The 14,018-nt window shown below is 45.5% G+C and overlaps 1 long non-coding RNA gene across 1 annotated transcript; it reads left to right on the top strand.

Annotated features, from left to right (window-relative positions):
• The first annotated feature begins 8,899 nt into the window (after positions 1-8,899).
• On the top strand, positions 8,900-12,871 carry LOC310829896. The gene is made up of 3 exons (XR_014557420.1): positions 8,900-8,948; positions 9,625-9,720; positions 12,834-12,871. It is a non-coding gene; the product is annotated as an uncharacterized lncRNA (long non-coding RNA).
• Positions 12,872-14,018: the final 1,147 nt, after the last annotated feature.

The raw sequence follows: 14,018 nt of genomic DNA, 5'->3' as shown, positions 1-14,018 counted from the left end.
GCTTCATGGCTAGAATATGGTGGCTAGGTTGCTTTTGGGGGCAAAGTACTGCCATCACATAATACACCTCGCTTGTGCGATTTGCACTGGCTGCCAATTCTCCACTGGGTCAAGATGAAGGTAGAGGTGGAGCGAGGAGTGTGTGGTGGTGGCGGTCCGCCCCAGGTGTCATCCTGAGGGTGGGGTGACATTCAGCGCACTGCCCACCCGGCACCTGCGACTCCCAAGCGTACCCCGAGCAAAGTGGCACCGGCAAAGCGGCGCAGCTCATCCTCTCCCCTTCCTGCCTACCTGCCTCCTCCAGCTTGGAGGAGCTTGGGCAACAGCACAGAGGCAGGCAGGCAGGTGAGAGGAAGGGAAGGATGCAGGCGAGCAAACAATGGAGGGGGGCGGGAAGGGGAGAGGAAGGAAGCAGGATCAGAGGATGCGCCTTTCATTCTGCCTGGAACTTCTCTATCTGAGCTGGCTCCCTGCCTGTTACATTATGTGTGGGGAAACCCGCGTGGGGTTCCTCTCTGTGTAAAGTCTTCAAGCTGTCCCTGCGTGCGCCTGACAAATGTGCCCCATTGCCTTTCCGCTTGTCAAAAATTATCTCCCCCCCCCCCCACCTCCAGTCTCCGTTGTTGTGTGTCCTGGCTGAGGGTGAAAACAGAAGACAGGGGGGTTGAAAGTACTGGCTGCAATCCTATCCTCACCTGGGAGTAAGTCCCCTTGAACTCAGAAGGGCTTGCTTCTGATTCAACATGTATAGGCTTGTAAACTGTAGCTTGTTTCAGCTGCCACATCAAGTCAGAAAATCCCGTGAGAACTGCCATAAATCACACAACAAACACTTTTATGGTGCACAAATTGCTGTTTTAATATCGTGTATGGGGGGGCATGTAGAAACAGGTCCCTGAAAAATTAAAATGAAAGGCAACCTTGTCTCATGAAGAACCTGAGAACAAGGAGACCAAAACCAGCAATTTAAAAATGGATGTAATTGTAATAATAAAGGTAAAGGTACCCCTGCCCGTACGGACCAGTCTTGACAGACTCTGGGGTTGTGCGCCCATCTCACTTAAGAGGCCAGGGGCCAGCGCTGTCCGGAGACACTTCCGGGTCACGTGGCCAGCGTGACATCGCTGCTCTGGCGAGCCAGAGCCGCACACGGAAACGCCGTTTACCTTCCCGCTGGTAAGCGGTCCCTATTTATCTACTTGCACCCGGAGGTGCTTTCGAACTGCTAGGTTGGCAGGCGCTGGGACCGAGCAGCGGGAGCGCACCCCGCCGCAGGGATTCGAACCGCCGACCTTTCGATCGGCAAGTCCTAGGCGCTGAGGCTTTAACCCACAGCGCCACCTGCGTCCCATAATTGTAATAATAATAAACTATTATTTCTAGTTTGTCATATATCTACCAATTCCAGAAGATGCTGCTTCCCAATCAGTGTTATAGTCTTTCAACCACTGCAAATGGATTTGGACTTTCAGGATTTTCTTCATCACTTAGCCTTAGCCAAAGGGCAGTTTTATATTTGCACATCGGACTAGATTCAAGTAATGAAACCTGCTAGCAGAAGCCTGTACAAGACTTCCACTAGTGCAGTGAGTTCCCCCTCCCGTCTCTTTCCCCTGTCCCTCAAGTTGGCTAGGAGACGGGGGTAGGAAGTGTATGGAAGTAAAAGAAGGGGAATTGTTCCTTCTGGAAAGCTGAAATGCTCACACTGATAAAACTACTACCATAGCAAAGATAAGGTAAAAGGTAATGGACCCCTGGACGATTAAGTCCAGTCAAAGGCGACCATGGGGTGCAGTGCTTATCTTGCTTCAGGCCAAGGGAGCCACCCTTTGCCTTCCCGCCACAGCGGTAACTATTTATCTACTTGATTGCATTGGTGTGCTTTCGAACTGCTAGGTTGGCAGAAGCTGGGACAGAGCAAGGGAGCTCACTCCGTTGTGGGGATTTGAACCGCCGACCTACCAATTGGCAAGCCCAAGAGGCTCAGTGGTTTAGACCACACAGTGCTACCCGCGTCCCTACTACCATAGCAGTATGTTGACAGGGGCTCTATGCCTTAATACAGGGATGGCCCTCCAGATATTGGATACCCAACTCCCATAAATCCTAACCAACATGGCCAATAGTTAGGGATGCTGGCAGTTGTAGTTCAGCAACATCAGGAGGGCTATGCCCTGTCATGCAGATATTAAAAGGCGCAGATAAAAAGCTGGCCATCCTTGAAGCCCAATTTAAATATGTGTATGTGTACGTGTTTGATTATGACTTATCTCCAAAGGTTTCAAAATGTAGCAGGTATCAGATTGAAATGAAATGTATGCAATTGGAGCACATCAGCATAGTCTGCATCCCAGGACTCAGTAAGCCACTGTGACCAGATTGCAAAGGTCTTCATGGGTAAAATCACTCACATCTGTTCCAATTTGGACACCACATTAACAGTAGTTTCAGATTTACTTTCTGGTTTGTATGAGGATGTGGAAAGGATAAAGTATTTAAGGCAATCACCTGCACACTTAACCCTCACCCATCAGATGATAATGCTGGCCAAGCGCATAAGAAAAGTGTGTGCCAATGGGCTATGGTATCTTCAGTGGGTGAATAGTTTTACCAGAAAACTGTTGAAGAACATGGTTGTAAGATTGTTGAAAGGACCCTGTCTGAACTCACCATATTGGATAATTTCTGGCTAGTCTTGGGGGCAAGCATGCAATGGTGTCTTCCTGCCAAAGGTTTGTGCAGGATCAAGATACATTTCAATTTGACTTCTAGCCTGACTTTGGTACTGAAATGGATTTGGTGGTTCCCAACTCTTTTTTTGCCCTCAAACCACTTTAATATTGCTTGACAGGCTACTTAATGATTATTCTGCCTGTTGTAGCAATTATAATGTGCTGTGCTAGATGCTGTATGATTTTTAATTTTACCAACACTGCATAGACCACTTGAATGAAGCTCACAGACCACAGTTTGGTTACTGCTCTAGACAATCTACCCTAGGAACTAGATCCAGGGAGTCTTTTCTCTGGTGGTCTGCTGGACCTGTCAACAGCTCTCAGTACTATCCATCACAATATGGTTCTCATGGACCTGCCTGGGATAGACTCTGCTTGTTTTCAGTGGTTTCAACCCTTCATGGAAACACACAGTTCTGAAAAATGGTACTGAGGACGACTGCTCATCTTGTCTCCCATGCTATTCAACATCTAGATCGGGGTAGTCAATCTTTTTATACCTACCGCCCACTAATGCATCTTTCTTACCACCCACCAGTGCTCAAAGGATGGAGGATTCAGCTTGTGCCATAGAACCCCCTACCGCCAACCTAGAATCCTGAAATGCCCACTAGTGGGCGGTAGGGACCATGGTGATAACCCCTGATCTAGATGAAACTTAGCAAGATCTGAAGATTTGGAGTTCACCAGAGGCATAGGAAGGGGGTGTGGTGGGGGCAGACCACCCCGGGTGTCATTGCTGAGGGGGTGACATTCGGTGCATCGCCTGCCCGCGACTCCCAAGCCTACTCCAAGCTGTTGGGGGAGCGGGGGGAGCTGCGCCTTCGTTTTGACAGCTTGGGGGAGGCTTGGGAGTTGCGGGCACACAGCGTACCGTTGCCTCACACTCCCGGGCTGCTGGAGGAGGCAGGCAGGCAGAGGATGGGAACGAGGCAGGCAAACAAGCGGAGGGGGGGAAGGAAGGAGAGAAGCGAAAGCTCCCTTAACTCAGGACCCAAACCCTGGAATGCACAGGGGGAGAGGTGGGATGTGAGAACAAAGTGGGGGGGGGGAGTTTTAAGTGCTTATGCTAACAATGTTAAGTAAATAAACCAGAAAATAACACTTGCAACTGTAAGTATCTTATTTTCCCTTCTTTTAATAATTTCAATTGGGGGAGGGTGACAAAAGTAAATAAATCTGCACCAGGTACCACCTGACCTTGCTATGCCTCTGGATGAAGGTTTTGGTATTAATACATAAAACCCTGTACAGCTTAGGACGAGGGACCTTGAGGGAATACTGCATTGATTATTTATCCAGTGGGCCACTGTGTTCTGCTGGAGAGCTTCTCCTTCCAGCTCCAAGGTTATCAGAAGCCTGCTCCACAGTAACTTTTGGTGTGGCTGTTCTGTGGAGCAGCATGGCTACTGAGATATGACAGGTCCCCACGATCAGCACTTTCCAGAAATAACTGAGGACAATTTTGTTCCAACAAGCTTTCCGGGCTGGAGGAGTAGGTCTCTGTTTTTTTTTATAATAATTTTTATTAAGGTTTTCCAAATTAGAACAAATCAAAGCAAATTAAATCCAATCTATTGCCAATAACTAGGACTTCCCCTCCCTTCCCCCTCTTGTGTTCCAAATCTTCCAAATAAGCAATTAAATTCAACAAATTCTTATCCCCAAATTACACTCTTCGTCAATAACCCAATTTATCCAAATTCTCGTCCCCTAAGATCGATCTATACCCTTCCACGGGTTTCCCCCTTTCGAACATAGTACAGATGAAAATAAGATAAATGTAAATAATAATTTTACAGCCTTTGGATTCCAATTTTCCCTCCCCTCTTTCCCCTTTGCGTTTCACCTATCCCTCCACTTCTAATATCTTCCTGGAGTTCCCACATTACACTATATCCCTCCGGTTCTTTGCCAGTCTTTAATTACGGATGTCCAATCGTAGAAGGAGTCTATCAAATAAGGGCCCATTTCTTCTATCCAGGTTTTTATATCCAGGAGTAAAAACTCCAATTTTGTATCCATAAGCTTGTCAAACCTGAATATCCCAAATGTTCCCCCAGTTCTGTCCAGTTCTTGTTGTTTCCTTGTTCTTATCAATCATTCTCCTCCTTTTTATTTCTCTGTTCTCCCACAGAAATGTTCTTTTTCCAAAAGTTTCTAGTGTCTCTGCAGAGGTTTGTTATTCTTGAAGCAAAGCATTACATCATGTTCCTTTCATTTTCCAACAAATAGTTCCATTGTTTCCTGTAGTGTGTAGACCTCTGTAGACAAAATAGTGTTCCATTCCTGCAGTTTCCCAGGAGATTGAAAGTTCCATTCAACTGTTCACATTTCCTGTGAAAAACACATGCAATGTCCCTCGGCTCCTCTAGGTGGATTGCAGTAACAAAGTTCCCTTCCAGAATCACATCCACCAGACCAAGTAGCTTGTTGACCGATATTTAAAACAGTTTGTATTCAATTTGTAACAAATATAACCGGCAAAGTCCTCATAACAAAGTCTCTATTTTAATCTTCCTTTTTGACAGCTCTTTGACAGCTGTCAAAACCTCCATCACTTTTCTCCAGGCAGTTTCACGAATCGCTCCAGGGATTCCGGGGGGGTTGCTTTTTTTAAAACAATTCCACTTTTCTCCTCCAGCTCAATCTTATAATTTTCCCTCGCGAAGTTGCTGATTCGGCAAGATAAGGTTACACTCGATCTTAGTTGTCCAGTCCTTTGTTTTGGCTCTTCTACAATTTAGGGGTAGGCTGACTTCCTTTTTTCCACCTCCCCCGTTCGCTCCGAATTTTAAAAATTTATCCCCTTTTTTTTTAGTCCATATTCCAATTACTCACGGGTTCTTCTTTAGAGCCGAATTTTCAATAGAAGAAGTCAGCGCTCTCCGCCGGATGGCATGCGGCTGCGCTCGGCAGGGATAGCAGAGAACTCAAAGCACCACGCTTCTCCCCGGCACCCGATCCGTAGCCTTTAAAAAGGCTCCTTCACGAGTCGGGAGGGCGCTAACGGTGCCAGCCGAGTCTCCATGTCCACGGCCTCAATCTGGCCGTGGTTTTTAAGGGTCCCCGCATCGCCGGTGCGGTAGGACCCAGCCCCTGCCAAGCCGGCTCCCTCCGGAGCTCGGAGGGAGCCCGCCATTCGGCGATGGCGCCGACCTGGAGGAGTAGGTCTCTGAAGTAGGTGTCCCCCTTTTTGTATTGTTTTAAAACTCAACTGTTGTGCTGTTTTGTAACTGATCTCATTACATGTTTCATATGGTGATTGACAAACAGCACATACACTCAGAACGTGCGCATCTTCCAGGGCAAGATCCCAATCTTTTTGGAAATGGGGACAAAGAGCTGAGAGAACAAAATGTTTAGCAGCCATGCTATTGCACAGTGTTTAATCCTGCTATCAGTGCCCTTGGAAATCAAGGGAGGGGTTCGAATTGTGCTTCAGAGGATGGATTACCAGGTTTAGAATTTTTATTCTACAGCAGAGATTGGCCAGTGTCGTCATTCACTTTCAAAAAAAATGGTAGCAGCTTGGGGAGGGGTGCTGAGAGACAAGAGGGCATGGGGGTAGGAGTTTAACCCTTTCCTCCCTGTGCTACTGTCTGACATAGTTTTTCTCTCAAACAGCCATCATTCCCATGGGCATAGTAGCTTCGCCAGTGGCGAAGGATGTTTCGTTGCAACGATAACATGGGAAGGAAGAGTTAAACTCCCCTTTCTATCATGTCGAGGTCCTCATCAGGCTCTTACCACTACACAGCTGTTTTTAAAAGAAAAGAAAATGACTGGGAGATTTAATGGCATTTAGGGGACATTTAATGGCAAACACACCTATTGCCCATTTTGTCCTGAGATTCCTTCAGAGGTAAGGCAGCATTAAAAAAATGAAATAATGAATAATGACTGACCAAATTATGGACATGATTCTAAACAGACAGCACTCCCCTGCTAAATTTTCAATTTAACTGAAAATATTTATACCTCACCTTTACTTGTAAAAAAAAAAACCTGACGCAGCTCACAACACAATACATAATAATACCAAAACCAAATGAAACAATATAGCAGCAGATGAAGACAGTTAGGAACAGTAGCAATCCCACATTATAATCCCACAATACAATAACTGTGTTCCTTGACCACTGCCCATTGTCAGAGGGTGGGCTTCCATGCAATTACTAGACCTGTGAAATCTTTTTGCTGGAATTTCCTTCCCTTGCTGTTGCAGTATGGTCGAATAGATGGGTGCATTTCATCAGAGCTAAAATCCTCAGTTGTACTGATGAAATCCAGACTGCAACACTGTTTGGGAAGGTGGTGAAGGCGATCCTAAAACGGATTTGTGTAAGTGAGGCAGCAGGGATTAAGCAAGAGAGTGCAATGGAAAAAAGTAGAGCAGCAGCACCAGCGAAATAGAGGACAGAATGTGCAATATGTAGAAGGACTATCTGGACTAAAACACAGGAATGTGACTTCATCTTCTAGAGCAGTGTGGTTGGTATGTTGAAAGATGTGTTGTTCATGTGGGATGTATCTTGGGAAACAACTTTATACTAACACTGATATTAAAATTCAATGTGGCAGGACATGCTTTCTAGCTGGTTCAATTAGAACAGCAAAGGGAGTTAAACAGGGCTGCATCTTGGTATGTCTCCTAGTCAGTCTTTACATCAATTATATAGGCTAGGAGCTTTCCTCTTCATCCGATGTTTTCTCCCTGGCAGTTCAGAGTCAGAGTGCGTTTGTATATGTGGATCAGGGCCTATTGAAGATCTTGTACACTATATTTTATATTGTCCATTGTATGATTCACTCAAAGCTAAATTTATCTCCCCTTTATAAACTTTATAAACAACAAGCTTATAGCCAAATGGCCAATACAGTTGAGGTTGAATTCCATGCTAGGGATAATTAGGAAAGGTATAGAAAGTAAAACTGGCAATACAGTATCAGCATCCCTTCCACCTGCACTGGAAGACTGTACATGTCTGGTCACTGCACTTCAGAAAGGATATTGTACAGTGGGAAAAGAGCAGAGAAAAGGGCAGCCAAAGTGATTAGTGGGCTGGAGCAACTCCCTTCTGAGGAAAATTACAGCATGTTAAACTGTAAGGTTTACTGGTGAAAGTGAGTAAAGGGAGGACATGATGATATAGGATTATAACATTGTGTATGGTATATGGTGTATAGAAGTACTGTTGGCCACTGTGGGAAACTGAACGATATGGAAAAGTGGATAGGGATTATTTCTTTTCTCTTGCACTCATAATACTAAGAACTTGGGACAATCCCATGATGCGGAACATGAAGAAATTCAGGACAGGTAGAAGAAAGTGCTTCTTTGTGCAGTCAAACTAGGATTTACTACCCCAATATGTGGTGAAGTTAGGTGGCTGCTTTCTTTTCTTTTCTTTTCTTTTCTTTTCTTTTCGTGGGTTAGACAGACACATTCTGTGACTACTACCCATGGCCCAAAATGGCAGAGGCAGCAGGCCTTTTTTTCCAGACAGAACTCATTGAAACTCACTTCCGGCACCTCTTGGGTGGGCGCAATTGACATTATAAGAGAACAAGAGAGGCGTTCATAGTGAGATCTGGCACCCTCCCCATAATTATAAGTAAGGGAGTTAGAGGCCTGGGTGGAGTACCCTGCCCTGTAAAAACATATGTGCATGGAAATCCTAAACACAAATGTAGTCCCAACTGGCCCAGGATCCTCCTCCCACAAAGGAGTTCTATGCACCTGAGAGCCCTTCGCACCCTTGACATACATACTACTGTGGGTGTGTGGGGTGCCATGAGCCCCTGAATTCCTGGGTTCCAGAACCTGTTAGAATTTCAAGCTCCCTGATGCTGATTTTGTGACTGGTATATTTCACACGCCTGTCTGAGTGGAGCCTGAGAAAGGAAGACTGTCTTACCTCTCTTCCAGTGTGTGTCTGTGAAACTGTACCTTCACTTTTACCCTGCCCTATTTGTTCTCGGAGCTGGAGAGAACAGATGCCATAATGCTGTTGTCTGTAAACATTCTGTAAATAAATAGTAATTTAGAATTACGATTCCTCTTTCCTTTTTGCTGTGTCAAGAGAGAAGGCTAGTGTGCATAAATCAAGTTGGTTTATGTCGCTGGAGCGCCCTGGAGAAGAAGGGGATGCCTTTTTCAGAGCTAGGGACACCATGGATCACATCACAAGGACACTGCTGCAGCAGAACGTGAGAGCACATGCAGAGAGGGGTGCAGCTCTGGGAGGGGAGTAGCTGGGAAAGGATGGCTGGTGGGAGAGGAGTCAAAGGGACCCTATGAGACTGCAGCAGCCCCTGGGAGGGGCCATCGCTTGGGGTGGGGGTAGAGTGCATGCTTTGCAAACACAATGGCTCCAGCTGCTGGCATCTCCAGCTGAGAAATATTAATTTAAGTAGCAGCAGGTGGTGGGGAAGTTTCTGTACCCACGCCCTTGGAGAGATCCTCACCTGGTAGAAGGCAGCTTCCTGGGCTCTGGGGTGGTGAAATATTTTGCTCTGCACACCAGATATTTGGAAGAGGATTTTGCCAGGTGGGTGAGTAAAGAAAGGATGTGTGCCATGCATGACTGTAAGGAGAATGTGGAGCCATCTGCCCCAGGGAACAAAGGAGAAAGGAGTCTACCCTACTGAGAAACTGCAGCTGTTCCTGGGGGCAGAAGGGCATTCAGGGTAGGCATATCCTCAGTCCTGATACAGTCTCATATTTTCTAACTGGTTTCCTAGCTAGACCATTAGCAGTTTGAGTGACAGGCCAAAATACACCGGAAAGAGTGAGGAAATAGTAACATTTCACTGTGATCTCCAAAGATGTTGTCCGTGTACACATTTTAATGTGGTCTTTTTTCTCTGCCCCTTTCTTATGCAGCTGAGGGTCTGGGTTTGCCCAGAAGGCACCAGGAACCGGACGGCCACAGTACTTCCCTTCAAGCGAGGAGTCTTCAATGTGGCTGTGAAGGCTCAGGTAAACGTGTGAATTGTGAAATACAATATTTGTCTCATGCTGGCGGATTTCATGGGCTTCCATGAGTCTATCAATGCTTCATTTTTGGTGACAAAACTTGATTCATCACTCAGGTTTACCATTCTTGAACATTTGTCACAGTTCCGATCTGAAAGACTATCAAAATGCTTCCCAAATTGATCTCCCTGCCCCCCAACCAGGGCTGCCAAGTTGAATCAAATATTGGGTATTGGGGGAGGCCCAGATGAGCCTTACCCTACAGAACTGATCACAAGACACGGCACACACACATTTCTTTCCAGTTTTCAAAGCACTCTACCCTTGATTGTTAAACTCCTTAACATATTGTCTATCCTTAACATATACTTTGAGGCTTCAAAGCACATAAATTTCAGTAATCCTTGAGTGTCAGCCAGGTGCAAAAAATGGCACCCAGACTTTTTGAGGTGTTCACAAATGGAGAATCTTTAGGAAGAAAATGAGCCTGGCAACCTGCTAATTTCGAACCCTGCTGCTGACATCTCCCCCTCCTCATGCCACCACAGTGGCACAATATATATATTTCTTCATTTACAAAAGTACATGCCTTGTCTCTTTTTTCAGGTTGTACTGTCTTTCTTTAAATCAGTTACATTTGTTGTGAGACATTAGTGTTGAGTACAGTATAAAGTTGTGGGAAAAGAGAGGGGAGAGGAGATGGTGAGGCTTATATTCTTTTATATAGTGTACGTGTGGGGATTTGTGTCAGCGTCAGCTGGGTAGGCTCTCTTTCTGTTCGTTCATTACATTTCCTTGGTAGTGAGAGGTATTGGGGGGCAGGGCGTGGTTGGTTGTCTGTGATTGTCTGCAGTGGGGTTTGTTTGCATTTGGGGGGCATGTTGGGTCAAGTAAGTCAGATTGATTCATATACTGTCAATGGATTCTTGTTCTCTTGTTGGGCTGTATATGTGATAAAGGGGAGCCATACTGGGGTGAAGTTGTCCTCTTCAATTTGTCCCCGTGTCAGTTTCAGTTTATTGGTTAGCTTTTCTAGTAAGGCTGTTTCTCATACAATTTGATACCATTGGTCCATGTTTAGTCCTGTCAGGTCCCTCCAGGGTCTGATTATGAGGCGGCTGGTATGAGTAGGTGGGTTATAAACTCTGTATAATGTGAGTGGCCATTATGATCTTGGAAGATGTTCAGTAGGACCAGTTCTGGGGTGAGTTCTAAAACCTGTTTAGTTATTTTGTATATCTCTTGTTGGACTGCTGTCCAGAAGGATTGGATTTTGGGGCATTCCCACCACATGTGGAGGTATGTGCCTGTGGAGGTGCAGCCTCTTCAGCATCTTTGAGGTTCCTGGGAGTATCAGTACCAGTTTCCATGGTGTTAAGTGCCACCTGCAGATGAGTTTCAGAGTGAGTTCCCTTCTTTTGGCTAAGATGGATTTAAAGGGAGGTTTAGACCACATTCTAGTCCATTGGGTGGGGTTAATTTCATAGCCGTGTTCCCATTGCTCTTTGATTGTGTCAAGGGTGTGTGTGGAATTTTAGAGCAGTATTTTGTATATTGTGGATACCATCCATTTGTCATGTCCCTTTCCTGTCAGGAGGTTTTCGAAGGTGGTCAAGGGCCCAGTGGCTGCTGATTTTACTGCTAGATTGTTTAAGAAGGCATGTAGTTGATGGTGTGTTAGCCAAGGTATTTGGGTGTGTCCTAGTTTGTCTTGTATTTTTTTGTGTTGGCATGGGTTTGTTGTTTTTGTAGAAGTCTTTTAAACAGTGTAGGCCTTTGGCTTGCCAGGTTTTTATCTGGAGGTTTTATGGGTGGTAGGACAGGGGGGTTAGTGGGGATGGTGATAGTTTGCCTACTTTTCCCTTCTATGCTTTAAGCATGGACTACGTGAACTTGTTCAGTACTGTGGGGATTTTCTTTACTTTGTTTGGGAGAAATGGGTATGCTGTTGTGGGGATGGTTTCGATGGTTTCTCTCTCCAAGTGGTCCCATTGTTTTGTCTCGTTTTCTAGAATATACGGGATTATGTGACTTACATTGGCTGGCAATATAATATGATTCTATTTTTGGGATTCCACATCCTCCTTCTGAGGAGGGGAGGTGCAAGTATTTGGGGCTTATTCTTTGCTTTTTGTGTGTGAAAATCAACACCTGTAGTTTTTTCTGCCACTTCGGGAGTTTAGTTGGGGGAATACAGATTCGGAGGGTTTGGAATAAATAGGTTAGTTTTGGGAGGGTGGTCATTTTGATCATGGCTATTTTGTCTGAGAGGGTCAAGTCTCTGTTGATTTGTCACCACAGGGTCTTGTAATTGTGGAAGTATAGTTTGTTGAGGTTTCTGGTTATTTGAACCTCTAGGTATCTGAATTTGGTGCAGCAGAGTTTTATCTTTGTAGTTGGTGAGTACCCTTTGGATAGGGATGGTGGTGTTGAAGCACATAGCCTCAGATTTTGCAAAGTTTACTTGTAGGCCCGACACCAATGTGTTGAGTTATTTAGTTAGGGTATGAATGTGTTATTTAGTTAGGGTGGTTGCTGTGTTGATGGGGTCTGGTGTTGTGACCATCTGGTCATCTGCGAAGAGCCCTAGTTTGTAGGTTTTACCTCTTCTTACCACACCCTTGATATCTGGGGCTGCTTGGAGTTGGATTGCTAGGGGTTCCAGGGCCAAGATGAATAGAGAGGCAGTGGGCAGCCTTGTTTCGTGCCTCTTTGGATTCCTATGGTATTTGAGTCTATATTATTAATTATGCTTTTTGCTGAGGATTGGGAGTAAGGGCTTGTAGGAAGTTGGGGACAAATTTCACACACACACCCCATTTGAATGGCAATGTCTGTCAACTTGCAGGAGGGCAGCCCCCTCAATTATTTTATTGGGAGAATAAGGGACATCGGCTCCTCAAAGGTAGCTCCAATGCACCCCTCCTGCGCCTGATCTTCACTCACCCCTTCTTCTCAGCTCTGGTTGGGTCAGCCCCAAATAGAACCCTTGTTCCACCTCAGGTAAGAGTCAAACTCTGAGAGGCAAGACCATCCCTGTAGGTTCACCTTCCCTGTTAAAACATTGCTTAGTGCCTTCTGGGTCTCTTAATTTCCCACTGTCTTTTGCTACCCAGATACCCATAATCCCTGTTGTGACCTCCTAATATCAACAGAAGATGTCCCTGCACTTGCTGACAGCACACAGAAACAGATGCTGGATACTTTCAATGAGATCAATGAGCACGTAGTTTTAGAGAAAGATACCAGAGAGTGAGGGCCTCTTTATCATTCAAAATCATTTGTCATTCAAAATCATAACAAATGGATTCTACTGTCCTTATTTATGGACTTGATCTGAATGCATCAGGTGAACACAACCTGTTTTGAGATTTGCCACATCCAATCATCTGCCCAGATGTTGCAGCAGTCCAAGGTGCCTGAATGACATAAGCTGGGAACTTTCTGCAAGGTTATGCCTGCTTCGCCCTCACCGGAAGATCTCTTAGCTGAGCGTGGGAGGTGGCGTCTGGATTTGAACCTGAAGCAAACGGGCAGGAGACTGCCCAACTTTGCATGCCAATGGAGATTTCAGTCTGGTGCCAATGAAGTGAGTGAAAGGTGGAAGTGGCAAGTATGACCATCCCTGCTAGGGAAAGCTGTGAAACTATTCTACAAATGCAGAGCAAATGTGGGAATTTGGGAAGCACAGCCAGAGACTTCAGAATCTGCAGGTGGAATCAGTTTTTAATTGCTATAATCTGACCTGGGGCTGCTGGTAAAGGACACGGAAACAAAGATCTATGATAATAATGGGCCACAAGTTCCCCACGCCTGCTTTAAAACCCCTGAATAGCTTGATCCGTTAAGGAACCTACTCCCAACATGCCTGGGATCTTGTGCCACACCTTTTTAAATGGAAAAGTCAATCCTATGAACAATGGGGAGCGGGATGTTTGTCTTTGATGCAATACAAGGAACACCCTATGACTCTGAAAGGAAATATATCTGCGCCCACTGCGTAATTCACTATTCAACCAAAGTTTCGTAGCTCTGGCCTGGAGGGCTTTTGTTGTCATTAAAGGATTCCATATCTGTTAAGTATCCCGGTTTACTGTAGCACTGCTGACAAGAAAAATAAAAGCAGCCAGAGAATAGTCGGAGTTAGTTTAATAACCAAACATGCAGGGCAGACACCTTGAAGGGAGGTAATTCATGAAGAGGCCTCTCCACAGACACGCCTGGTGAGCTGCAAGTGGGCCAGGATAGCAAGAAACCTACGCCCAGGCAACGTTGTCCCAATGCACATACAGCTTATTTGA

The sequence above is a fragment of the Podarcis gaigeae genome (assembly GCF_964106915.1).
Source record: "Podarcis gaigeae genome assembly, chromosome: 13".
Lineage (NCBI taxonomy): Eukaryota > Metazoa > Chordata > Lepidosauria > Squamata > Lacertidae > Podarcis > Podarcis gaigeae.
This window is presented reverse-complemented; position numbering and strand designations above follow the sequence as displayed.